Source organism: Chrysemys picta, chromosome 6 (genome assembly GCF_011386835.1).
Source record: "Chrysemys picta bellii isolate R12L10 chromosome 6, ASM1138683v2, whole genome shotgun sequence".
Lineage (NCBI taxonomy): Eukaryota > Metazoa > Chordata > Testudines > Emydidae > Chrysemys > Chrysemys picta.
In genome coordinates this window covers 58987248-59012848 of record NC_088796.1, presented here as the reverse complement: position 1 = coordinate 59012848, position 25601 = coordinate 58987248, and the positions used below count along the sequence as shown (strand labels likewise).

The 25601-nt window shown below is 40.3% G+C and overlaps 1 protein-coding gene across 7 annotated transcripts in view; it reads left to right on the top strand.

The window, feature by feature from the left end:
- Window positions 1–25601, top strand: part of KIAA0825 (KIAA0825 ortholog) — a 419242-nt gene that overhangs the window by 233047 nt on the left and 160594 nt on the right. The gene's annotated exons all lie outside the window — the stretch shown is intronic.

Genomic DNA, 25601 nt, shown 5'->3' with positions numbered 1-25601 from the left:
TGTCCTTGGTATAGGACAAATTTAAGTTTGCATGGTAAATCATCTTACTTATATATTTAAGGTATTTCTAAGGTGCCTCTGACCTCTATTTGTATGAAAGGAAGCTGATATCTTTGGAGCAATGAATGCTCCTTCCTAATATGTTTACGATATGTTCCTGTAATGTACTCATTTTGTATGTGTGAAGTTACCCTTTCTTTACTAGCCTATGGGCAGGATAAAGGGACCGGCTACTACTGACATCCAGTGAGATATTCTTTAGCTGAAATGATGGTGATCTGTGATTTTTGGAGGTGAGGGGACCAGAGTTTTAGGCCAGGCTCTGCAGAAACTGTGATTTGTTCAGTAATTGTTGTCTGCAACATATTGATTTGTTACATGTTGGTAGTGTGACAGATGTGAAAGCTCTGAAACCTGAAAAGATTATTTTATTGAGATGTGCCAGATGCTATGGGCAAAGGGATTGTTCATAAACATGTGCATCTATAAATGTTATATGTATATTTGAGAGCTAGGAATAGTATGCTCGCTCTATCAGGGAGAATTACTGAACTTCTCCAGGACCTAAAATCAGTGGGAGACAATTATTGCAAATCCTGGGACAGGTAAGCAACTCCAAAGAAGTTCCACCCGTTGGGCAGAAATGTGTATATTGATTCAGACTGGGTTCAAGAGGCCCAGCAGACAAATAACAAGATTTTGATATAAAGGGGGAAGCTGAACCGATTTAGAGACCCTCACTTTGATCCAAGAATTTACATGAAACTGTAAACACGAAGTCGAAACCATACTGGTTATTATTTGAATCTCCTTTCTCAGAGTCAGATACTTCTCTGGAGGCAGATATGTCTAGAAGGCATGGTTTCAGTGGAATTCAGATGCTTTTCCCATATATATCTCTAGGTTCAAAATCAGACTATGAATAATATCCACAATTTTTTATAGTAAGAGACACAGATGCACTCCATGTTTGTAGGCAGAGAATCTGGAGATTATGATTTCCTAGAATATTTTACATCTTATTTTCTCTTGAACTTGTAAGAAAAAAAATTCTATTTTCTCTGTTTTCGTGAACTGAGGACCTATATTCCCCCTTTGATGTTGAACTTTACTGGAGGCATCTGGCATGGTTATATCACTAACCTTTACATTTACCTGTTTCTCTACTTATGCATCAGACTATGTGAAGCTTGTATTATATCCCCACTTCAGAGAAATATCTTTGTTTTACAATATCTGTGCATTATCTTGGCTAAGGGGTTGACTCAGGATGGAGACTACTCATATATTTCAGCCTTAATTCTGCCCTTGTTTTAGGTATGAAATATTTATCTATTCTGTTTTTATTCTTCTTCCTTGCTTCTCCATAATAGTTTCCCCCACTTAGGCCTGGTCTACCTGACAGGGTTAGGTCGAATTTAGCCGCATTAGGTCGATTTAAAAATGACTGGATCCACACAACCAACCCTGTTCCGTCGACCTAAAGGGCTCTTAAAATTGACTTCTGTACTCCTCCCCGACGAGGGGAGTAGCGCTAAAATCGACTTTGCTGGGTCGAATTTGGGGTAGTGTGGACGCAAATTGACAGTATTGGCCTCCGGGAGCTACCCCAGAGTGCTCCATTGTGACTGCTCTGGACAGCACTTTGAACTCTGATGCACTAGCCAGGTACACAGGAAAAGCCCCGGGAGCTTTTGAATTTCATTTCCTGTTTGGTCAGCGTGGCGAACTTAGCAGCAGAGGTGACCATGCAGTCCCCCCAGAATCATAGAGCATAGAATGTTTCTACGCTCCCCCTATCGTCACTGTCCCTGAGGTTATTGCAGATTAGAAGGCGGAAAAAATGCACTCCCGATGACATTTTTTCCGAGCTCATGCAGTCCTCCCGCAGTGATAGGGCACAGCTTAATGCATGGAGGCGTTCAGTGGCAGAGGCCAGGAAAGAATTAAGTGAGCGCGAAGAGTGGAGGCAGGATGCGATGCTGAGGCTATTGGGGGAGCAAATGGACATGATGAAGCATCTGTTGGAGCTGCAGGAAAGCCAACAAGAGCACAGACCCCCGCTTCATCCACTGTATAATCCCCATGTTCCATAGCCTCCTTGCCCAGACACCCAAGAACACGGGGCGAGGGAGGAGGCTCCGGGCACCCAACCACTCCACTGCAGAGGATGGCCCAAGCAACAGAAGGCTGTCATTCAAGCAGTTTGATTTTTAGTGTGGATACAATAAGCAATGTGGTCTTGTCCTTCCCTCCTCTCCCACCCCACCCAGGCTATCTTGTCCGTTATCTCATTTTTTTAATTAATAAAGAAAGAATGCATGGTTTCAAAACAATAGTTACTTTATTTTGAAGTGGGGAGCCTGGTTGGCTTACAGGGAATTAAAATCAACAAAGGGGGCGGGTTTGTATCAAGGAGAAACCCACACAACTATCACACCGAAGCCTGGCCAGTCATGAAACTGGTTTTCAAAGCCTCTCTGATGCGCAGCACACCTTGCTGTGCTCTTCTAATCGCCCTGGTGTCGGCTGCTCAAAATCGGATGCCAGGCGATTTGCCTCAACCTCCCACCCCGCTATAAACATCTCCCCCTTACTCTCACAGATATTATGGAGCACACAACAAGCAGCAATAATAATGGGAATGTTGGTTGCGCTGAGGTCTGACCAACAGCGCCAGCAAGCTTTTAAACCTCCAAAGGCACATTCTACCACCATTCTGCACTTGCTCAGCCTATAGTTGAACTGCTCCTTACTGCTATCCAGGCTTCATGAACGGATTCCCCGAGCAGGAGAGCAGAGTTGCAGCGGAAGCGGTGGATGAGGACGGTTAGCAGTCCTACTGCACTGTCCCAGCAGCACCCAGGAGGACCAGAACGGATCCCCTGAGCTCGTCGCCGGGGAGCAGGAGAGCAGAGTTGCAGCAGAACTGGTGGAGCCGTACACCATGCCCTGGAGGTTACTAGGAGCTGGGCAGGGAAGACCTTCCCAGAACCCCCGGCCAAGCTACATGTCCGACGAGGACGGTTAGCAGTCCTACTGCACTGTCTACTGCGAAGGCAATGCCAGCTGCTGCAGGTGCTTCTGTGTCGAATGCTTGGAGGTCCGGGTAGGACAAGGTACCTCGGCCAAAGCAAAAGAGCAAGAGCCCTGGAGCTGTTACATGTGTCACAGAAGTGCTATGAGGTGTTACAGCGCTGACCGGACTGGAATATACAGCTGCAAGACTTCTTCACCAGTGACAAAGGACAGGAATATGATGCATCTAAAATAGCCCGCACGTTTCCCAGAATTACTACCCTTGATAACAGAATGTCAGTGATTGCATTGGCTACTTTTTTTTTAAATGGAGATAGAAGAGGATATCTCCTAGAACTGGAAGGGACCTTGAAAGGTCATCAAGTCCAGGCCCCTGTCTTCACTAGCAGGACCAAGTACTGATTTTGCCGCAGATCCGTAAGTGGCCCCCTCAAGGATTGAACTCATAACCCTGCGTTTAACAGGCCAATGCTCAAACCACTGAGCTATCCCTCCCCCCTACAGGGAGGGATACTTGGATCACAGCAGCCCCCACAGTAGACTTGCCCACAACAGCAGCATGATGGTGAGCTGAGCGGGCTCTGTGCTTGCCGTGGTATGGCGTCTGCACGGGTAACCCGGAAAAAAAGGCGTGAAATGATTGTATGCCGTTGCTTTCACGGAGGGAGGGGCGACTGACGACATGTACCCAAAACCACCCGTGACAATGTTTTGGCCCCGTCAGGCATTGGGAGCTTAACCCAGAATTCCAATGGGCGGTGGAGACTGCGGGAACTGTGGGATAGCTACGCACGGTGCACCGCTCCAGAAGTCGATGCTAGCCACGGTAGTGAGGACGCACTCCGCCGACTTAATGCGCTTAGTGTGGACATACGCAATCGACCGTATAAAATCCATTTTTAAAAATCAACTTCTATAAAATCAACCTAATTTCATAGTGTAGACGTACCCTTAGACTATTATTTTTCAAAACATTAACTTTTCAGTTAAACCAAAATTAATTGACAAAGATGTTACAATAGCAAAGAATGCAAACTATGTCAGATCCCCTACTTACAGCTTACAACTGCCCTCAGTTAAAATGAAGCAATTTGTATTTTGAAAACAAATACAAATTACTAAGTGTGTCTATAAACAAAAGGTATGACGCCAACCCACAACAGGAACTTAAGCTCTCAGGCTGGCTCTTATACTGCCCTGGCAGCTGATGTCATCAGTATGAGCCAAAGGCAGTGGAGAAGGATTGTGTGACTTACAGATGGCAGCTGCTGTCTGAGGCCACAAGTCCTCCCTTGTTGACTTGTAATTTAATTAGCTATCCCCTTATTCTTGTGTGATGAGTGTAAATAGAAGCACCCGATTTACCTTCTCTACACTACTCATTATTTTATATACCTCTGTCATGTCATCTATTATTTGTCTCCATTTTAAACTGAATTGTCATAATCTTTTTCATCTCTCCTATTTTGGAAGTCTCCATTCATTGTCCTCCTTTGGATTCGTTCAGTTTTTGTTGTATCCTTATTGAGATGAGGTGAACAAAACTGAGCACATTATTTAAAATGAGGCCATACCATCATTTTATAAAACAGCCACTATAGAATTTTCAGCATTATTTTCTATCATTTTATTTAACACATTCTAACATCTTTCTTCCCTTATCTGCTGCTGCTGTACAATGAGGATACATGTTTTCATCAAGCTGTCCACAGTGATGTCTAGTTCTATTTCCCCTTTTAAGCTTAAATGCTGTCTATTTGACACTATGTTAACTAAGTATGCTCTGCTGATTCTCCTGCCGTAGAAAAAGTAAGCAAAAAGTGCTTATGGGACTCATTTACCAGGGAAATGCCTCCCCAACCTAGTTACTGACTGAGTGAGATGGGGACAAGTTTTGTCCCTGAGCCTCCAAGTGGTGGGCACATTAATTAGTTGGCTTTTAGGGGAGGGTAAAAAGCTTCCAGTACCGGATAAAAGGGGAATGATTTTAACACCTGCTTGCTCTCACACACACGCAAGGTAAAATAAATACTTTCAGGTCTCATTTGTATTTATTTTAGAGAATTAAAACTGCTAATTTGCATGCTACTGTAAATATGAACAGTTCTGCTGTTTTCATATTTGTGATGTAATCACAGTTATGCTGGGGGTTGGGTGAAACCTCGTTGAAGCTCATGGACACAATAGCTGCCCTTCATTCAGGATAAGCTGTTTTTGAGTAAGATCGCTGAAACAATGTGAGCCATCGCTCAAAAAACAGACCACATGCAAGACCAGTGAGAAGGCGGTATGGGCAAAAGGAATTTTCAGGAGTGTGAATCCAAACAACATAGAGCTGGATATTTTTTGCATGTGTGTGTGGGCAGGGTACGGAGCAGTAGCAGACACAGAAGACTGCAGAAAGCCAAGGACTGTCAGAGAAGTACTTGTCGTGTAACCCTAAGAGAGATTGCTGTTTGGAAAAAAAGGCTTCAAATATTGAGCAAGGAAACTGTCTCCTGGTGTTTGATTGCTCCTGAGTTTAGGGAAACTGAACTTTGTATATGTTCTTTGTAAATAAACTGGATTACCTCAAATAAATACCTGATTCCATCATCAATTTCTCCTCCTAAAGGAAACAACCTGACACCCCAAATGTTGGCTAATCAGATCAAAAAGGTAGCAGTACTGAGGGAAAAAATAAACAAGAGTAGAAAAATATATAAACAATATAATTCTTTATAAGACAAAGTTGGCCAAAGCCTTCATGGTCAGTTATAAAAATAAAAGGCAGGAGGAAGTTTCTGGCCGGTTCAACTGGCTATTTTGCTAGTGAGCTGCTTCAAAAAGATGCTGATTTGATATTAGGCCCAGCATATCCAGCTGGTGATTGATTTACCAAATTCTTTTTTCATAGTATATTTTGTTTGGCTAGTAGCTAGCCAGCAGGCAGCAACCACAGAAGGTCTCGTGTTAGTATGATCTGTCTTGCTACTCAGATGAATTTGGAGGGGAGTCAACAACCTGACCATCTTAACAAAACAATATCATCATGAAAAAAGCAGGACTCATGGTGGGAGGTAGCTGTCATGGGAGAACATTGGATGTTTCACCTTGCTCAGGTCCACCTCTCAGATGTGAGTTCAGACCTCTCTATATGGATATCTTCAACTGGTTGGTAGGCTTCTTTAAAATAGAGCAGAGGTGCATGTGTGTGTTCATGTAGTAAATAAAAGGGGCTCATTATATTCCGTGGCAAATAATTTAGTGGGGTTGCAGTGGTATCTGCTGCCAAACCTGCACAAACTCTGGCCCAATTAGAACATCAGAATGTCCATAGCCCAATCAAGATTGAATGTTACCTAATAAGCCAGGAATTGGCAACCTTTGGCCCGTAGCCCATCAAGGAAATCCACTGGCGGTGTGGGACATCCCATTGGCCTGGAACGGCGAACCGCGGCCAGTGAGAGCTACGATCAGCTGAACCTGCAGATGTTGCAGGATTTCCCTGACAGGCCACGTGCCAAAGGTTGCCGATTCCTGTAATAAGCCATGTCAGGGGCTTATCACACAGTGACACAGTCCTGTGGGTACCTAGGGCCTATACTATATAGCAGGGGTAGGCAACCTATGGCACGCGTGCTGAAGGCGGCACATGAGCTGTTTTTCAGTGGCAATCACACTGCCCGGGTCCTGGCCACCGGTCCAAGGGGCTATGCATTTTAATTTAATTTTAAATGAAGCTTCTTAAACATTTTAAAAACCTTATTTACTTTACGTACAACAATAGTTTAGTTATATATTATAGACTTATAGAAAGAGCAAAACCTTAAATTAGAGTGAATAAATGAAGACTTGGCACACCACTTCTGAAAGGTTGCCGACCCCTGCTATATAGTGTACTGCTGTGCTGGAGTCAGGGGGAGCATTCTAATCTGAGTTAGTCTACAGTGGAGCTTCAGGGCTTTGGCCAGTGGAAAAACATTTGGATTGGGTTTGGTAAGGACTGTCCACGTGCCTGTTCTGTTTATAATAGCTGATGTTGGATAAAGTTGCAGTATTTGTTTCCCAATCAAGAGCTAGGTGATCTGATGAAATATTTACCATTTATTAAAGTCCACCATAAGTAGAATGAAACCAGTGTTTTTCTAGTTTCGAATTTTGAATTATTACAGGGAAAAATTGCATAGATTGTGTATATTCTAGTGGATACACAGATAGCATCTGTTGTGAATGGTAGCCATATGGTGAACTATTTGTGGAAAATGTTTACATTAATAATGTTTATTGTGTTGACGATCATCTATATATCCAGAAAATGCTCTTTTAAAATCCAATTTATCAACATGCTGAAAAATTCACTTAGTACTGAAATTGAAAGGTGGATCAGCAAGGTGAGCTGTGCTGGTAAATGCACTTTTTTGTCCACATCAAGATGTAATATGTCTCTGAAGATGTTTGGATCTGAAAAAGTGAGAACAGATGACAAGGACAGAAAAAAAAAAGTGGCATGTTCCCTGACAGTTTGGTTTTGTAGGAGAAACACTAGCGGAGAAGGAGTTCATAGATTCCAAGGCCAGAAAGGACCATTGTCGTCCTCTAATGCGCCCTATTGTACAACCCCGAACATAGTACTCCCTTCCCCCTCACCCCCCCCAAAAAAATTCCAGTTGCTGCTGGAATACTGCAAAGAAGACATAGAGAACATAAAGGCAAATAGCTAGAACATTATTAACCATGTGCAAAACAGTTATGGAATAAGCACTTTGTCCTGTAGTTATCTGAATCCCTACATCTTGGGATCTCTAGGCCCCAGTAATTGGACTGTTGTGTGTCATCCCACCATGCACCTATGAATGGGTGAGCCCTGATATCAAGTAGCTTGTGTCAAGTCTTCAGGACTCCAACACTGTACAAAATTCATAGTTTACGATATATAATTCCCTTAACTAAATAAGATCTACCTTGCATTAGGAGCAGTCACTACTTAATTGCATCCCGATAGTCCCTTCCTGTATAAAAGGAAATTTGTTAAGAAGAACTGGAAATGCAGGTTGAGAATGTCCATCTCCATGTATTACAGCACTGAGATACAATATGCCTGAGCAATTGTAGATTGTAGGGCATGTTTTACCCAGAGAACAACAGAAACTACTAATACCCTAATTTGATGTATAACCCTTCGTTGGTATTTCAAACAATTTGCTCCCTCAGAAGAATTGGAAAAAGAGGGAGCTATCAGACCCTGATTGGCTGTAGCTAATATGATTTCCTATATCTAACCTTCTAATATTGGTCCAACTCTGTTAGAAAGAGGAATGTCAAAAGTCTTTTATGATGGGGACTTTGCATACTTGGGATATCATAGAATATTAGAGTTAGAAGGGACCTCAGGAGGTCATCTAGTCCAACCCGCTGCTCAAAGCAGGACCAATCCCCAGACAGATTTTTGCCCCAGATCCCTAAATGACCCTCTCAAGGATTAAACTCACAACCCTGGGTTTAGCAGGCCAATGTTCAAACCACTGAGCTATCCCTCCCCTGTACAATATATTCTATTGTAACTGTTACTAGCAAAGGAACCAGGGGAATGCTTGGAATTTAGCTTGTTTTCTGATTTGCATCTAGACCAGTGCATAAAACCTTCCCATGGGAAAATAAAAAAAATGTATTGACTGTACCTACCTTACTTTAAGAAGAGCATTAAGAGGGGGACAGCCTGGTCTAGTGGCTAGAGTATAGGGCTAAGAGTTGAGTCCTTTTTTTCTGTCATTGGCTCACTCTGCCTCACTTTTCCTATTTATAAATTGGGTGCTTTGACATCTTTAAATCAAAAAATGCTCAGTTTGAATTATTACTATTGATGTTAATAATGTATGTATTTATGTATCTGTTGTAAGGCTTTATATCTCACCTGGTCCTTGGCAATTTGCATAGCTATCCTTATCATTCCTTCATGGCAGGGCCTGCTTTTTTCCTCATTGGAACCACATTGAGATTGCTTGATATGCCTTTTGACTCAATTTTGTACTCAGAACCTCATGCCACTACACCCTGCATCTAGTACTTGGCTGTCTAGGGTTGCCAACTCTGACTGAAGCTATTTCCGGAGATTTCTGTCATAATGTCATTTTCTTAAAATATCCTATTAAGATCTCCCAGATTGCTTTCAATAGTCACCAGGAGATCGATGCCGATTCCGGGAGACTCCAAGTCAATCCTGGGGTTTTTTCTCATCTCCTTATTAATAGATGCAGTCTTTCCTCTACCAGTAATCCTCTTTTCTTTCAACTCTGACCTTCCTGTTACTCAATGTTGCTTCTGTAGTGAAAAGGGTCACATTTATCCTTCTTGCTGATGTTGCTGAAAATGTAAATTCTATTTCCTCTACTCCTTGGATGTATAGTTGGATGTATTAGAGCTCTGAGCTTGTGCTGATGCAGGCAGAGTACTGACTGAGTGCTTGCTCCAACTACCACCTGCTTCTCATCCACCCACCTGCACTGTGGGGTTTATGATTCTATCTCTGTGAGGGAAAGGAGAAAGAGCTGAGGCAGGCATAGCAGCAAGTTAGAAGTTTAGCCTTGCCCACCAAACTGTTTCTTCCTTCTGCCTCTTGAGCTTTTAGGGGGTTTAGCAATGTGCTACTAATAATAAATAATAATTCCTTGTACTAATAGTATGTTTCACATAAAGATCTGAAAACTCTTTTCAAACTTTAATGAGTCAAGACTTTCAAACCCCTGTGAGGTAGCAAGGGAAGTATTATTATCCCAGTTTAATAGATAGAGAATTTGAGACAGAGTGCTTGAAGCGCTGTTTCCAGAGCTGAAGAGAGAGTCTGTGGCAGAGCCAAGAATAGAACTTAGATCTTCTGACTCCCCATCCAGTGCCTTAGCCAAAAAACTATCCTTCACCTTTCTTACTAAGGCAAGTGACTATGAAAAGCCTACATGATCATCTCCATATAGGGATGTAATTTAACACTATTGTTAAGTGGGGCCAAGATTAAGACCATGGTACACTTGAAAGTAAGATGCTGCAGGATTGAGGGACAGAAGGATGCCATTCCCATGTTGGTAGACTGTCCCAACAGGTGCTGTGATCTACTGGGATTTGGGTGGCCTTTGAACCTGCCATGCATAACCCACACTATTATCAGCAAGTTCTCAAAAACGCCAATTTGCCTGGGCCAAATTCCTTTCTGGATGAAACAACAAACTTGGTCTGTGCATAGGGCAGGAAACTGTGTTGTGTATCCTGTATGTATAGTAAAGAGAGAATTCAGAATTGTCACCATGAAAAATGTCATTGAGGAAAGCTTTTTTAATGTTAGTCTCTAGATTGACAGGTTATGACAAAACTGCATTCATGTTGCTTGAATACATCTTTTGTCTAGTTTTATATGCTTTTTGACTTGTCTAGAAAATGACATATTGAGGTTTTCATTAGCTTTAACCAGGTGTGATTTTCTTTATGGAAGATACCTTGGTAGGACTGCAGTTGAAGATGAATAAACCAGTGAAGCTTGGAAAGGCCACGGCCCTTCTTCAGATGGTAGCAATGAGTTGAAAGACTCATTAATCAATGCGCAAGTCACAGGTGTGATGGCTTTCCTACAATCTGCCAACAGACTGTGAAAGTCACATCCAGCACACTAAACTGTCAAACTAGAACATCTACAAACATTCTTGAACTTTTACTTTCAGTTTTAGCTCAAAAACACAATCTTGTAGTGCTATTTATAATGAAAGTATGTTGCATTCATGATTTCTAAAGAATAGCAGTTATAGAAAACAAAAGGGATATTTAAAATTGTTTTCCTTCTGTGCACATTTTAATAAATTAGCAGAAGTTCTATGGACATATATACACTCAGTGGTTATTGCAATAACAACCAGATAGTTGGTTGTATATGTTTTTTAACCTTATATGTATTTAAGTTGTAGAATTTTTAGTATGCATAAAATAGGAGTGAAAATACTGATTAGAGTGGGAAGTGCAGAGTTTTCTGTATGTAAATAGCCAGGGAAATATACCTCTTTTCTAACCTTCATCACTTTTGCTGTTCTGGTACTGAATTTCTCTGGAGAGGAGACTTCCAGGTTTGTTGCAGTGCTGCAGTGTGAACAGAATGCCATAAAATTAAATTGAGAGGACCAGGATCTAAGTTTAGATTGATAAACTCAGATTATTTATTTGACCAAGTATGGGGCTGGTTCACTCACTCCTAAAACTTGTCAGATGGAGCTCAGGGGAAGGGGGTGTGGTTTGATCTCTTGGGATAAGTAGGAGGCTAGGCCTTATGCATCTCCAGTAGCTCTGACCTTTTGCAACCCCTCCTTGGGCTGAATTATCTTCTCTCTGTAAATTTAATTGGGCTCTGGGAGAGAGGTCTAAGGGGGAGGATGTGCATCTGCTTCGCACCACTCCACCCACTTTTTCCTCAGTCTCCCTAATTCTCATGCCCTTCCCCATATGGATTTCCAAGCCAGCAAAAAGGTCTCTTTATACTCCACGGTAAGGAAAGGCAGTGCCTCAGCAGTGGGTTGAGCCTCCCTCCCCCAATCCCTGTTTTCTGCAGGAAGTAGGATTTATTTGCACAGAAAGGTATGATCTCCCTCTTTCCGCCATATCCTTGAATTTTGAACTTCAGCATCCAGAAATCATTTAATTTATTTCCCAAATTCCCCACCTACTGGGCCTGAATCATCAAACACTGCCAATATAACTCAATTTAAATCAATAGTGAAATATTGGTGTAAAATTGGAGTAACGCAATGGTGAATTAGCCCCACTGTACTAACTTAACTATACATACACGATGGGGAAGTAATGGTGCTGTATTTATTGATGTACTGGTTATTATAATAGTTAGCAATCTATCATATCATCAGTATTATCTACTGTGACTTTACAAAACCAGAAATGTGAATATACTTGTTTGTGAGGCTGATATGTTTCACTCCAGCTCTAGCACCCTTATATTAGTCATCCCAGTGCAACTGTGTCCTATTGACAATGATTTTAAGGGATATACAGCTGTCACATCACATCACCGTTTTCAGAAAGAGCATGCAATTGATTTATTTTTATGTTAATGACGATATATTTTAAGAATATATTTTGCCATTGGGATCACAGAGAAGTATACCTTGAAGTAAGCTTGATAGCCATTTTTGCCCATATTTTGGTTATTGCTTTTGTTATTGCTTTAATTCAGAAATTATAAACCCCTCAAAAAACTATCCTCTAGGATAATATGAAAATTATCCCTTTAATTGTAGTAGTGAAGACTTTGATAACTGCATTTAAATACAGCCAAACTCTTACCACGAACGTGTTAATGAAATTAACAATAAAAAGTATAATTTCTCCTGAAATAATTACATGGTAATTTAACTGTAGATTTGGATGAAAACTTAAAGCATTTGTATGATATACTGTAAGTGGTACATAGAAAATCAAAGACTTTCTTATTGTTTCTCAAGTACAAAAGAAATCTTTCAAAATGTTAAGTAGTGGCACCTCTTAAAAAATAAATTTTCTCTTTCATTACTCCCTCTTTTATAAATAGCTATTTTAAACATTATACCACTTGTTGTTTCATATGGTTTTATTGTCTCTTCATTCTTTAAAAATAGCATTTAATGTACTTGCTAGTCTTAAGGTAAGAAATTTAAAGACAATCAACGTGAAATTTATTATAGTTGATAAAATGGCAGTTATGTAAGAAATTTTCATGCTAGGTTTTTAGAATTTCAGCATTAAAATGCTGGTTTTTAACGCTTTCTTATTGTTTGTGATGTTTGTGCTCTATATATGGAACATTGTTGGTGACTCTGGAATAGGCATAGATAAGAATGACCAGACAAATGTTCTGACTTAAAAGCTTACAAGTCACAACTTTGTGAACAAAAGTACAAACTGATATGTCACCAATAATATGTAGGTATGGTCTTGAAGGACCATAGCAACTTGGGAGGCATCAGTACCCCCGTCACCAGGAGCTGTGATCCCCAGATGCAGAAATCAAGCCAGTCTGTTGTATGTGCCTTTATATCAGTCCATAACAAGGGCTGTTCTTTGTCTACTGTGTTCTATCCCAACCACCACAACAGTTCCATACATTTTACAGGCCTGGTCCTCACTTAAAAGTTTTACCAGTGTAACCACTTCAGTTAGTGATATTGGGTTGGGGTTGGTTTTTTTATTGAAATTGTTATACCAGTAAATGCCTAGTGTGGACACAGTTGTACCAGTGTAAGGTTACTTAGACCAGTATAGCTTATAGCTTATTCCTTCCTGAACCAGAGTAAGTTCTACTGGTATAAGCATTTTTATACTGGGGTAACTGAGGCCACATTTAGTGGCATTGGGAGTGTTGCCACCTTAACTATATCAATATAGTTAGAGAGGCAGACAAGGCCTAAGATTTTCTAGTTCCCAAATCCAGGGCAAAATTTTGAGATCAAATTTTTGCCCAAATAAGTTGTCGATAAGATACAAAGGCACCTTAATGTCCTGATTAAAAATGCAGGGCTTGAAGTTGCTTCCTCTTTTTTTTTAGTAACAATTTGGGGTTTCTTCTCTCCCTTTCCTGCTCCCCTGAGTTAGATTTGTTCAGGTTTTCTGTCATATCATTTTCTCCTTCACACTCTCCCACAGCAGAAGGCTCTCTGGAATATTTTCAGTCACCTGACTGCCACAGTGATCCTCTCGTAGGGTTTGCCTACATAGAGCAGCAATGTGTACTACCAGGTTGAGATTTCTAAAGTACAGTAATGTGTTGCGCACTACTTGGTTCATGTAGTCCCTGCTGGTACAAACGAAAAGTTCCCTGGTATAACTTAAGGTACTGTTAATGTGTCCATTTGTTTTCCATTACTGGAATATTGTGGAGACATCGGTGGTCCCCTTAACTCCCTCTCAAGTGCCCTTTCAGTGCCTGCCAACTGCCTGCTGCCCATCCTCTGAAAGAACACACTCCCTTGTCACACTTACATTTGGGCTTCCTCTTTCATTGGCAGTTTGTCAGGGAGAATATGATCATAAGGTTCTGATACTGCAAGGAGGAGATAAGATCATTTTATTGACACAGAACTTATATCTGAACCAGCTTCCTAGCCAGAACATCCTCGCCACTCTTAGCATGGAGTTTCTGCAATGAGAATGTTGGGTGGATTTGTTTTGGTGAGGAGCTGAGCTGAGCAATATGTCTTTATTCCCCAGAAGATTTGGAGAGTCTCCCAGGATCACATGTGAGGTATGTGGCAGAGTTTGGAAGTGAACCAAGGGAATTTGCATTTGTGTGGAGAACCAAATGGTGGGTATCAATGAAGATCTGGATGAACGTTCCTACTAACTAGTCCCTGCAAAACATTTTTTTTAAAAATCACATTCAACAGTGGCTTGAAATTCTTTGAGTTCAGGTTTCAGCTGTTTCAGCTTTCTGATGGGTCTGATAGGCTTTGGGTTCTAATCTTTAACCCTTAACGGGACCAGTGTTCTGCGCACCCAAGTCTGTAAAACATTCTCATATTTACAAACAGATAGTTAAGACTCCATCCCCGCCAATGAAAGGCCAATTCACACATGGCTTATTTCCACCTCTCCAAGTGGGCTACTGGGACCTTGTCTCACACTTTCATTATCCTCTACTAGGTGGGTATAGATAACCAAGGCAAATTTAGTTCCAAATTTTTTCGAAGCCATCTCTTCAATAAGTCCACCTGCTTTTGGGTCTACATTCTACATCTGCTGTTTGTCTGGAATCTTCCACAGGATGGAGAGAAGTGGGTCAGACCACAAAGGAAAATTAGTCACCAGTAAATCAGTTTTTCAGAGTCCATCTTCATTTGCCATTATGTATCCCTGAACCTACAATTGTATGATGGAATTTACCAATTGTCTTGGGAGTTGAAAGTTTTAAAACTTTCTATAGGGCTGGGTCTGGAATCTGATTCTGTCTTTCACTAGTTTTTGCCTCCTTCTTGGTGGTTTGTGTTCTGACTCTGATTGATTGTCTGGAATCTTTCTCATAATGGGAGAAGAGGAAGGATTCTGACAAACTGAATTACTGTTAATAGTATTCCAAAAAGTAACAGAAAAAAAGAGTGACGTACTCAATTGCTATGTGGCTTCCTTTTTCAAGTTAGTCATTATTTCACATATAGGGTCCAATTCAATGGAGTTGTCCCTTAATAAAGACTGGAGGACTATACTCTTAGTATACTTAATCCGTCCATCTTAGACTTTATCCTGTATTTTCTATTCTGCAATTGCATATAGACTCGCAGACAGAATTTCTTGGAACAAAAAATCCAGCTACTCTTTTTTTTTGCTGCAGTTCAATACAATTCAGCTCCATCCAGACGCCTTTTAATGTTTACATTTGGCACTACAAGTAAGGAAAGTACAGGCCCACCTGCTTCCTAGAGTGATTTAAGATAACTTGGAGCTATCATGACTTTTTCCACATAACGTGGAATAATTAATGTATTATCTTTCATTATAAACAGTTTTAGTAACCTAATCATTCAGAGGAACTGGTTTTTTGGCATCTTCCAATTCCAAGACTATGAGCTTCACAGCTAAATTAACATCAGATAAGATTTAACAACAGTGAACTGTGAATATTAAAAATATATGATCTTGCTGTGTTAACCATAGTCATTTGAGAGCAAAGTTATTTTAATGTAGCTTTGATATAGTGACTGAGCTTCAATGCCTGTTAAAGTATAAGAATATACCTTGAGATTATACATTGAAATGGCAGCAGAGAGCTGGTGGTTATTTAATTTTAATGTCAAGGTCAGCCTGCATAATGTTGCTTAGACAAGCCTAAAAGTGTCATGCGCTTGTTGGTTGGAGACTTAAAGATATTTAAGAATGCTATGTTTAAATAGGCCATTAAATCTGATCAGGATCAGTAACACTGGAAAATGACCTAATAAATAAGATTTTAAAGGTTTTCTTTCTTGTAAAACTTCTCTGGATTTTTATGAATGATTGCACATAAGTGATCTGTGTGAGCTGTTCAGAGATTGTTGTGGTATTTTTTAGTAATACTCCCCTGAAAGTATATTGTTATAAGTCCATATTTACAAGAATTTGTAATTTGGCCATAAAAATTTACCCCAGACTGGAACAGGTAGGTTGTAAAACCAATATACACAATTGTTATTGAAAATAAGGGGGTCTTTGTCTGTCTAATTTCTCATACTATTAAACAATTTACCTCAAAGAGAGAGAGAGAGTGAGAAATGTTACACAATAGACATTGTGTCTACGATCCACGTAAGACCCATTGAAGAAAGGTAGCAATCTAGATGGAGATTTACCGAATAGGGCTTAGTGGTTCATAAGGAGGTATTACTGTCTGTTAAATAAATAATATGCTTTTAAAATTTTCCCAGGGCTGTGTTCTTCCCTGAAACATAACTCCTGTTATCCCTCAACCCTTATTAGCACCCTTAAGGCTAATGCAAGTTATGCACAAACATCAAAAGTACAGTACAATATTCAGTATCCCTTAATATGTGTTTATACCACACACTTCTTGGTCTCCAAAACATCCATCAGATAAACTAATTTTTAGATTTTTAAATTCTGTGGTTTTAAAAATGAAACTTTGGGATTAATATAATAAAGGAGTACATGATTTTGAAGGACATATTACAACTCTTTAGGTAAATAAACATTTGAAAATATATACGCCAGGCATGTAGACCATATAGGAAGCAAGAAGGACATTGTATAATGTCATACCAAAATTTGTATATTTCCATAATATGCATTTTCTTCTTGTTGTTTCTTTGACTACTAAAAAATAGAATATTAAACCACAAAAACATATTCATATAAATTGGGAGGTAAATTTTTAGTGTTTCACATGAGGCTTTAACCACACACACCTGCCATGTATGTTAATATGACTCGTGTGTAAATCCCTGTGTAGTGTGCCATAAATATACTACTTCAGTGATTAACTAATACCCATAAAGTAAAGTAAACAGAATTAAAGTTAAAACTCCAGCCTTAACAAATTATACCTAGATAATGCAAAAATATTAACCTAAGATATTGGGTATATCCTAAGGAAAACATGACAGTCTGATGTGAAAAAGGCTTAATGGCCTCAATTATATTAGCAGACAACAGTAATTTTAAAACTAATAAATAGATAGTCCTTGTAGCAGGTGGCAGTCACAGTTGCTCTTGTGGCTTCCGTTACCATAATCTCAGTGTTTCTCAAAATCTTGAATGTATTTATCCTCACAATGCCCCTGATGCAGGGAAGTATTATGATCCACATTTTACCAATACCTTAAAGTCCAATTGAAAGCCAATGCAGATCCCAGAGTATGCGCCGTGCTCACAGAGAGATGCCCTGCTCAGTAAATGAGCTGCTGCATTCTGCACCAGCAGAATGATTTTAAGATATAGCACTACCACCAAGATCCACAGACAAGTCAATAACACTTCTGCAGAAATAACACAGTTCTGCAGAAAAGAACACAATAACACAATTCTGCAGAAAAGGACCTAGGGGTTACAGTGGACGAGAAGCTGCATATGAGTCAACAGTGTGCCCTTGTTGCCAACAGGGCTAACAGCATTTTGGGTTGTATAAGTAGGAGGATTGCCAGCAGATCGAGGGACGTAATCATTTTGCATTGGTGAGGCCTCATCTGGAGTACTGTGTCCAGTTTTGGGCCCCACACTACAAGAAGGATGTGGAAAAATTGGAGAGAGCAGCGGAGGGCAACAAAAATGATCAGAGGGCTGGAGCACATGACTTATGAGGAGAGGCTGAGGGAACTGTGATTGTTTAGTCTGCAGAAGAAAATAATGAGGAGGGATTTGATAGCTGCTTTCGACTACCTGAAAGAGGGCTCCAGAGAGGAGGGACCTAGACTGTTCTCAGTGGTACCAGATGACAGAACAAGGAGCAATGGTCTCAAGTTGCAGTGGGGGAGGTTTAGGTTGGATAGAAGAAAAGCTTTTTCACTGGGAGGGTGGTGAAGCACTAGAATAGGTTACCTTGGGAGGTGGTGGAATCTCCTTCCTTAGATGTTTTTAAGGCCTGGCTTGACAAAGCCCTGGCTGGGATGATTTAGTTGGGGATTGGTCCTGCTTTGAGCTGGGGGTTGGACTAGAGGACCTCCTGACGTCCCTACCAACCCTGATATTCTATGATTCTATGACTTCATGATCAATGGTCTCAAACACAGCTGATAGAGCTAATAATATACCTGCATGGACACATGATCTTCACCAGGAGGAGATCATTGATCAACATGATCTGTGCCAAAGCCAGATCTATACCCAGATTTATAACAGTCAGGGAAATCAAAGATATCTAGGTACTCTTAGAATTGTCTCATTACAATCTTCTCCACAATCTTGCCCAAGAAGGGAAGATGTGATGCTGGTTGATAATTAGCTATATGGTCAGTGTCAAAAAATGACTTCTTGAGCAAAGTCTATACTAATATGTCCTTCAAAGCAATAGGCAGCCTATCCTCTCTGAGAGAGGCGTCGACAATCTCCACAAGCAGGGTTTTCCTTCCCTGTATCAGAAAAGAACAGGTCCAGGGTAGATATCTCCCCATGGTCCACTGTGGTGATGACTAAAGCAAAGAAATCACATAGCTTCTCAGCAATGGCTTAGCTTCTTGCAGAAGATCTCTTTTAAGCCCTTGTGATCCAGCAGTTCCACATATTTTTTCACCGCCTTCATAGCTTTAGATTTAGGGTTAGATTTTCAAATTTTGAGTGATCTCTTTTTGGCTCAAATAAAGTCCTAACGCTTGTCATTTAGCCATAATTGTTTATTTCCTAACTGTCTGGTATTCACCCCCCCAACCCCCCAACCCCTTTTTTTTTTTTTTTTGCATTTCTTCTGAGACTCTGTTATTGTTTCCTTAAATAGCATTCATGCCAATTCTGATAATTTTATTTCTCTTATTTTTGACTTTTTGACCAACTGCCTCATTTTACTGAAATCTCCTTGTCTTAGTTTTAATGTCACTGTGCTAGGGAAGGCATCCAGTGACCAGATAAATAGCTTGGTAAAGGACTTAAAAGGATGTGCTGGATAAAGGAATAGAACGGAGGATGGGGATTGGGGACTCCTATGATTGGTACGGCCAGGGGCGGCTCCAGGCACCAGCTCTCCAAGCGTGTGCCTGGGGCGGCAAGCCCCAGGGGGCGGCCTGCCAGTTGCCGTGAGGGCGGCAGTCAGGCTGCGTTCGGCAGCATGCCTGCAGGAGGTCCGCCGGTCCCATGGTTTTGGTGGCAATTCAGCGGTGGGTACGCCGAAGGCATGGGACCGGCGGACCTCCTGCAGGCATGCCGCCGAATCCGCGTTACTAGCAGACCTCCCGCAGGTGCGCTGCTGAAGGCTGCCTGACTGCCATGCTTGGGGCGGCAAAATACATAGAGCCACCCCTGGGTACGGCAGGGAGCCAACACCCCCCACCCCATTCTTATAGCCCACCTTAGCCCTCCTACGAGGGGAGTGGATGATAAGTTCCAAGCCATGGATTGACTGGGTGACCTGGTTGGAAAATGCAATAGGCAGCCTATCCTCTCTGAGAGAGGCATCAACAATCTCCACAAGCAAAGTATCCTGTACTTCACCACTGGCCTACAGCAGTCAGAAAGAACATGGTTACAAAGCACAGGTTGTGAGATGAACTTCTGACAACACCTCCATTACCTCAGTGAGCCTCGCTGGCTGAAAATCTAACAGAGAAGATGAGGTTCAAGACCCTGGAGGTAAGCAGACAGCCCATCCTTAATCTTATCAATCTTGTTAATAAAACAACAAGCAATTTCTTCACAATGGAAGGGACTCAACTCAGCTACAAAGCTGAGACAATCTAGATTTACTAGACTATTTAACCACCCAAAACAAATCTGCTGTCCACGATTTTCTGAATGCTATGGTAGAGGAAGATAACTTTATTTGCATTCTGCACAACTACAACATGAGTTTAAGAAAACTTTAAAAAAACAGAGGAGGGGATTGGGGACTCCTATGATTGGTACAGCAGGGATCCAACCCCCCCCCCCGCCATTCTTATAGCCCACCTTAACCCTCCTACGAGGGGGATGGATGGTAAGGGCCAAGCCATGGATTGGCTGGGGGACCTGGATGGAAAATGAAGGGGGGCTGGTGGAAGCCCTAGGTAATGATTTGAATTAACATGGATTTGCCTGCACTGTATACTTTATCTGCCGGGTAGTCCCAGACATGTCTATAATACAGTTGTGGCCTGACTAAAATCCATATCAAGTGTCTCCTATCCTCCTTTCGGTATAGCCAGACAATTGTTTATTTCTTAGCTGGTTCCCCTGTTGTTGTTGTTTTGTTTTGTCTTTGTGCATCTCTTCTGCGAGACTGTTATTGTTTCCTTAAATAGCATTCATGCCAAATGGACTTTTTGACCAACTGCCTCATTTTACTGAAATCTCCTAGTCTTAGTTTTAATGTCACTGTGCTAGCTTTTGGTACTTTTCCTTCCACAGAGTGTTGAATGTTTTTAATAAGGGTAATGTGGAGCTTGGGGGCAGTGGCAGGGTGTCTAATGGCAACAAGGATACACAAGTAAAATTACCACATCCAAGGTGGAAGCCCAACTTAAACAGCTTAATGTGACCAAATCAGAGGGTCCGGATAATCTCCATCCAAGAATATTAAAGGAAGTGGCACATGAAATTTCAAGCCCAATAGGAAGGATTTTTAATGAATCCATAAACTCATTGTGCCCTCTGACTGAAGAATTGCAAATATAGTAGCTTTATTTAAGAAAGTGGTGAAAGAGTGATCTGGGAAACTACAGTCCTGTAGTTTGATCTCAATTGTTTGCAAGGCCTTAGAACAAATTTTGAGGGAGAGAATAGTTAAAGACACAGAAATAAATGGTAATTGGGATAAAATACAACATGGTTTTACAAAAGGTAGATTGTGCCAGACCAGTCCGATCTCTTTCTGATAAAAGATAACTGATTTTATAGGAAATGCAGTAAAACTAATCTACTTGGATTTCAGGAAAGCATTTAATACAATTCCACATGGGAAATTATTAGTTAAATTGGAGAAGATGGGAATTAATATGAGAACTGAAAGATGGGTAAGGAACTGGTTAAATGGGAGACTACAAAACGTCATGCTGAAATGTGAGTTGCCAGGTTACTGGGAGGTTACTAGTAGAGTTCCTCAAGGATCCATCTTGGGACCAATCTTATTTAACAATTTCACTATTAACCTTGGCACAAGAAGTGGGAGTGTGGTAATAAAGTTTGTGAATGACAAAAAGTTGGGAGGTATTGCCAATATGGCGGAGGACCAAAATATGATACAGAAGATTTGTACATCTTGGAAAACTGGATCATGCACTTAGGGATAACAACAAGAATTTTGCTGCCAGGTTATTGTAGGGGGGTCACAGTATTGCCACCCTTACTTCTGCTCTGCCTTCAGAGCTGGATGGCTGGAGAGTGGTGGATGCTGACTGAGGGTCCGGCTCTGCATGCAGCAGTACAGAAGTAAGGGGGCAATACCATCCCATCCCATTCTTACTTCTGTGCTGCCACCAGCAGCAGTGCAGAAGTAAGGGTAGTAGTACCGCAACCCCCTCTACAATAACAATGCGACCACCCCACAACTCCTTTTTGGGTCAGGATCCCTACAATTATAACACTGTGAAATTTCAGATTTAAATAGCTGAAATAATGAAATTTAGGATTTTTTAAAATCCTCTGACCATGAAATTGACGAAAATGGACCGTGAATTTGGTAGGGTCCTAACTATAAGCTACCGATGTGATATGGCTGTGAAAAAGCTAATGCAATCCTAGGATGCATCAGGCAAGGTATTTCCAGTAGAGATTATTATTATTATTATTATTATTGTTATTACCATTGCACAAGACACTGATGAGTAGAGCCCTGCGCAAATACAAATTTATATCCACAGATGTGGATATCCGCGGATAGAAATCTGTATCTGTTGAACTGCAGGGCTCTCCTGGGAATTGCAGTGGCGAAAGGAGCAGAACAAGGGACCGCCATTCCCAGGAGCCAGCTCCCTGTGCCGGCAGTTCCTCTGGCGCAGCTGTACCACCCCAGCCACACCTCCAGCCCTGTCCTCTAGCGCAGCTGTACAGACCCCAGACAGGAGATGCAGTCACGCAAACAGAAGCATGGAAGGGATGGGACTGGTCATCAATAAATGTAGATTTGAAATTAGATGAAGATTTCTAACCATCAGAAGAGTGTATTTCTGGAATAGCCTTCCAAGAGGAGCAGCGGGGGCAAAAAAACCTAACTTATTTCAAGGCTAAGCTTGATAAATTTATGGAGGGGATGGTATGATGAGATTGCCTACAATGGCCCATTCACAACTGCTATTAGAGAATTCTTTCCCAAGCATCTGGCTGATAGATCTTGCCCACGTGCTCATAGTGTAACTGATCACCATATTTGGGGTTGGGAGACCCAGAGGGTTTTTGCCTTCCTCTGCAGGAAATCCAGAAAACCTTATTAATTTTATGTGCCATCATCTTGTTCACTTTGATTAAGGTGGACTCCATCTAGGGTGACCAGACAGCAAATGTGAAAAATCGGGACAGGGGGTGGGGGGTAATAGGAGCCTATATAAGAAAAAGACCCCAAAATCGGGACTGTCCCTATAAAATCGGGACATCTGGTCACCCTAACTCCATCCCTTCTCTAGAGGCTTTTTTGACATTACTGCTATTATGTCTTGATTTCATTGTTGAATTTTCTCTAATTTGGTACCCTCCTTGTATACTGTTACCCGCTATGGCATGCAGAAATTTTTTATACTAGTACAATTACTACTGAATGATTAATCTTTTTACTCCAGACTAAGCCCCTGATCCTGCAAATGCTTACTCACATATTTAATGTAATGTATATGAGTAGTTCCATTGACTTCAATGGAATTTTTTGGATATGTAATGTTAAACATGCACATAGGGTTTACAAGATTAGGGCCTGAGAAGAAATCCTTATACGAATTATGATAATGCCAGTTTTTTTCTGAGAACGCAGAATTCATTGCTGACTAATTGACTTAGGAATTATCATTATGGTGTGAAACTTCACTGGCATCTGTAGTTTAGAATGTCTTTCTTAGTATACAGTATACAGTGCAGTACTTAGTACATTAAATGTTTTTTTATATTATCAGATTTTTAAGGTATGAAACATAACTTGCTAAAATCTTCAACCTATCAAAGTACTAAGCAACCTTTTACCACTATCATAATTATTCTCAGATTTGAGCTGCTGGAAGTCTTGTTTTAAAACTTGTAAATATTAAGTTTTAAAATGAACATACATTAAATTTTATTATTTTCAGTGGCAATTTTGATATGGTGTTTGTGGATTTTGTCAAATTGTTTCAGTTATGAGTTATTAAAATTGTTCTTGAATTTGTCACATGTACTTCAGACCTGTTGCAATACAGAAAGGCAAACACCCATTCCAGGAACTATATATTACTAGTTTCTGAATAATAAAGATATAAAGTGCTGAACATTGAACAGTACAGCCAGAATCAAGAAAATGATACTTCATCCACAGGGGAACATTTTCTAAATTGCTTTGTTTTCATCCAAAGTAAATAGTCTATTGAAAATTTAAAAAGCAGTCTGAAAACATTAAATCAGTGAGAGTCCATTTTAGGTTTGAACTTACTGCCCTTATGCCATCTACTTCTTCAGAACTTTATAGAATAAAAGGAAAACCAACTTTATACTGCATGCTATTTTCTCCTGGTGGGATAAGAATTAGCAAAGTTGTGGTTTCTCAATATCACACCAAATATCCCTGTGACTAATGTTATGAAAGGATGGAAATGAGTTTTTCCTTCTGGATTGTGAAATGACTCTAGAAAAGGAACAAAAAGGCAAAGATACAGACCATTTTCCATCTGCATAAAATATTGTAAGTCCCATGGTTTACTAAAATCATAAATAATAAGACTGCAGCATGTAGGACAAGCTCCAGGACAGCAGAATTAATCATTTAAAAAAGAGCTGGAGAGTGCATAGAAGTATACACCCTGTGAATCAGCTACTTTCTTTTTCCTTATTAACATTTTCTCAGCATCTACTAGTAACATAAAAATGGGGCTTTTAGATCATTCGAAATAGACTTGTTGAGCATCTCGGTAGTGTCCTTTAATTGTAAAAACTGAACGTATGCTTCAATTCCAGAGTTAAGCATCTGCATTGAGTGCTTTGCATACTTCCTTTTCTCTCCAGTTTTAAATGTGTGGGAGCATTTGATCAGGGTCCTTTTTATATTCAAAATGAGTCAGCTTCTGTCTAGAAAGTGTCTTATTGTCATGATGTCACTGCATCTCAAGATTTGTGACCTTTTGCACTGTATAGATTCATGGTAGTCCACGTTGTATTTTTACAGACCAGATTGCTTTTGTCCCCCCGCTAGGGGGTATCAAAGCCTTTTGGACTGGAATTTCAAGTACTGATAGGTTTGTAAAAAAACAAAACTAATTTTTATATATAATAAGCACCGCCAGATGTCGCAAAGCCATCATTGATTAAATGTTTTTTATCCAAAATGTGGCACTTATATAAGAGTTGCAGAGGCCATAACAGGTCAGTGAAATGTCCTTCAAACATTTGATTCTTACATTCGAGAATAGGCCAAGATGAAAAGATAACCACATATCTGACATTGACGTTACTACCACTTAGACAACCGATGAAATTGCCTTAGTCAGTGGGATCAGTCAGACCGTTAGTATTGGAAAACTGCATAAAAAATTTGTTTTGCTTTTCCTTTAAAAATGATGGTTCTGAACTTCATCTGATCAGAAACCTCCAGTTGTTGAATTAAATGTTGAATTATGCACATAAAAAGTTTTGTTTTCCCTACTCCCTCCCCAAAGCATGTGTGTGTGTGTGTGTGTGTGTGTATAAATGAGAGAAGTACTGTTGAATGAATTTTAACTGAGTTGAACAGTATGCATAAATTGGCAGTTTAACAAGTAGAACTTGGAAACAAGCATTTGATGATTGATTTTTTATTGAGACAGAATGAGAATGATAGTGGATAAAGTGATTTTCCTTATTGAGAGAAAATATACTGTTTTTCAACATGTCTACTGTATGAATGGGAGCCCTGTCAAAAAAACTGAGCAACACATAATATCTTTTAAAAGGTGAATTAACATAAGTATATCACTTAGTTTATGGATCAAATTTTACACTTGTCAGTTTTATTCAGAATGTCATAAAGTTTATATTGTAAAGGTAGTGTTATTACCTTTGTGATGTCCTGAAAAAGCCTAATATTAACTGAATTCATTGTGGAATTCAAAGTATATTCAGCTGAAGAAATGCCAATACAGAAAATTAAGTCCAAAATATGTATTCATGTGCAGATCTTAGTCAAATCCCTAGTAATTTTAAGTACTTGAAATACATTATTCAACACGTAACCTGCTGTATGTTTGTGTTTAATGGGCTCTGCTTGAGTATACAGGAGCTGTCAAGATAAAATATGGAACATGCAT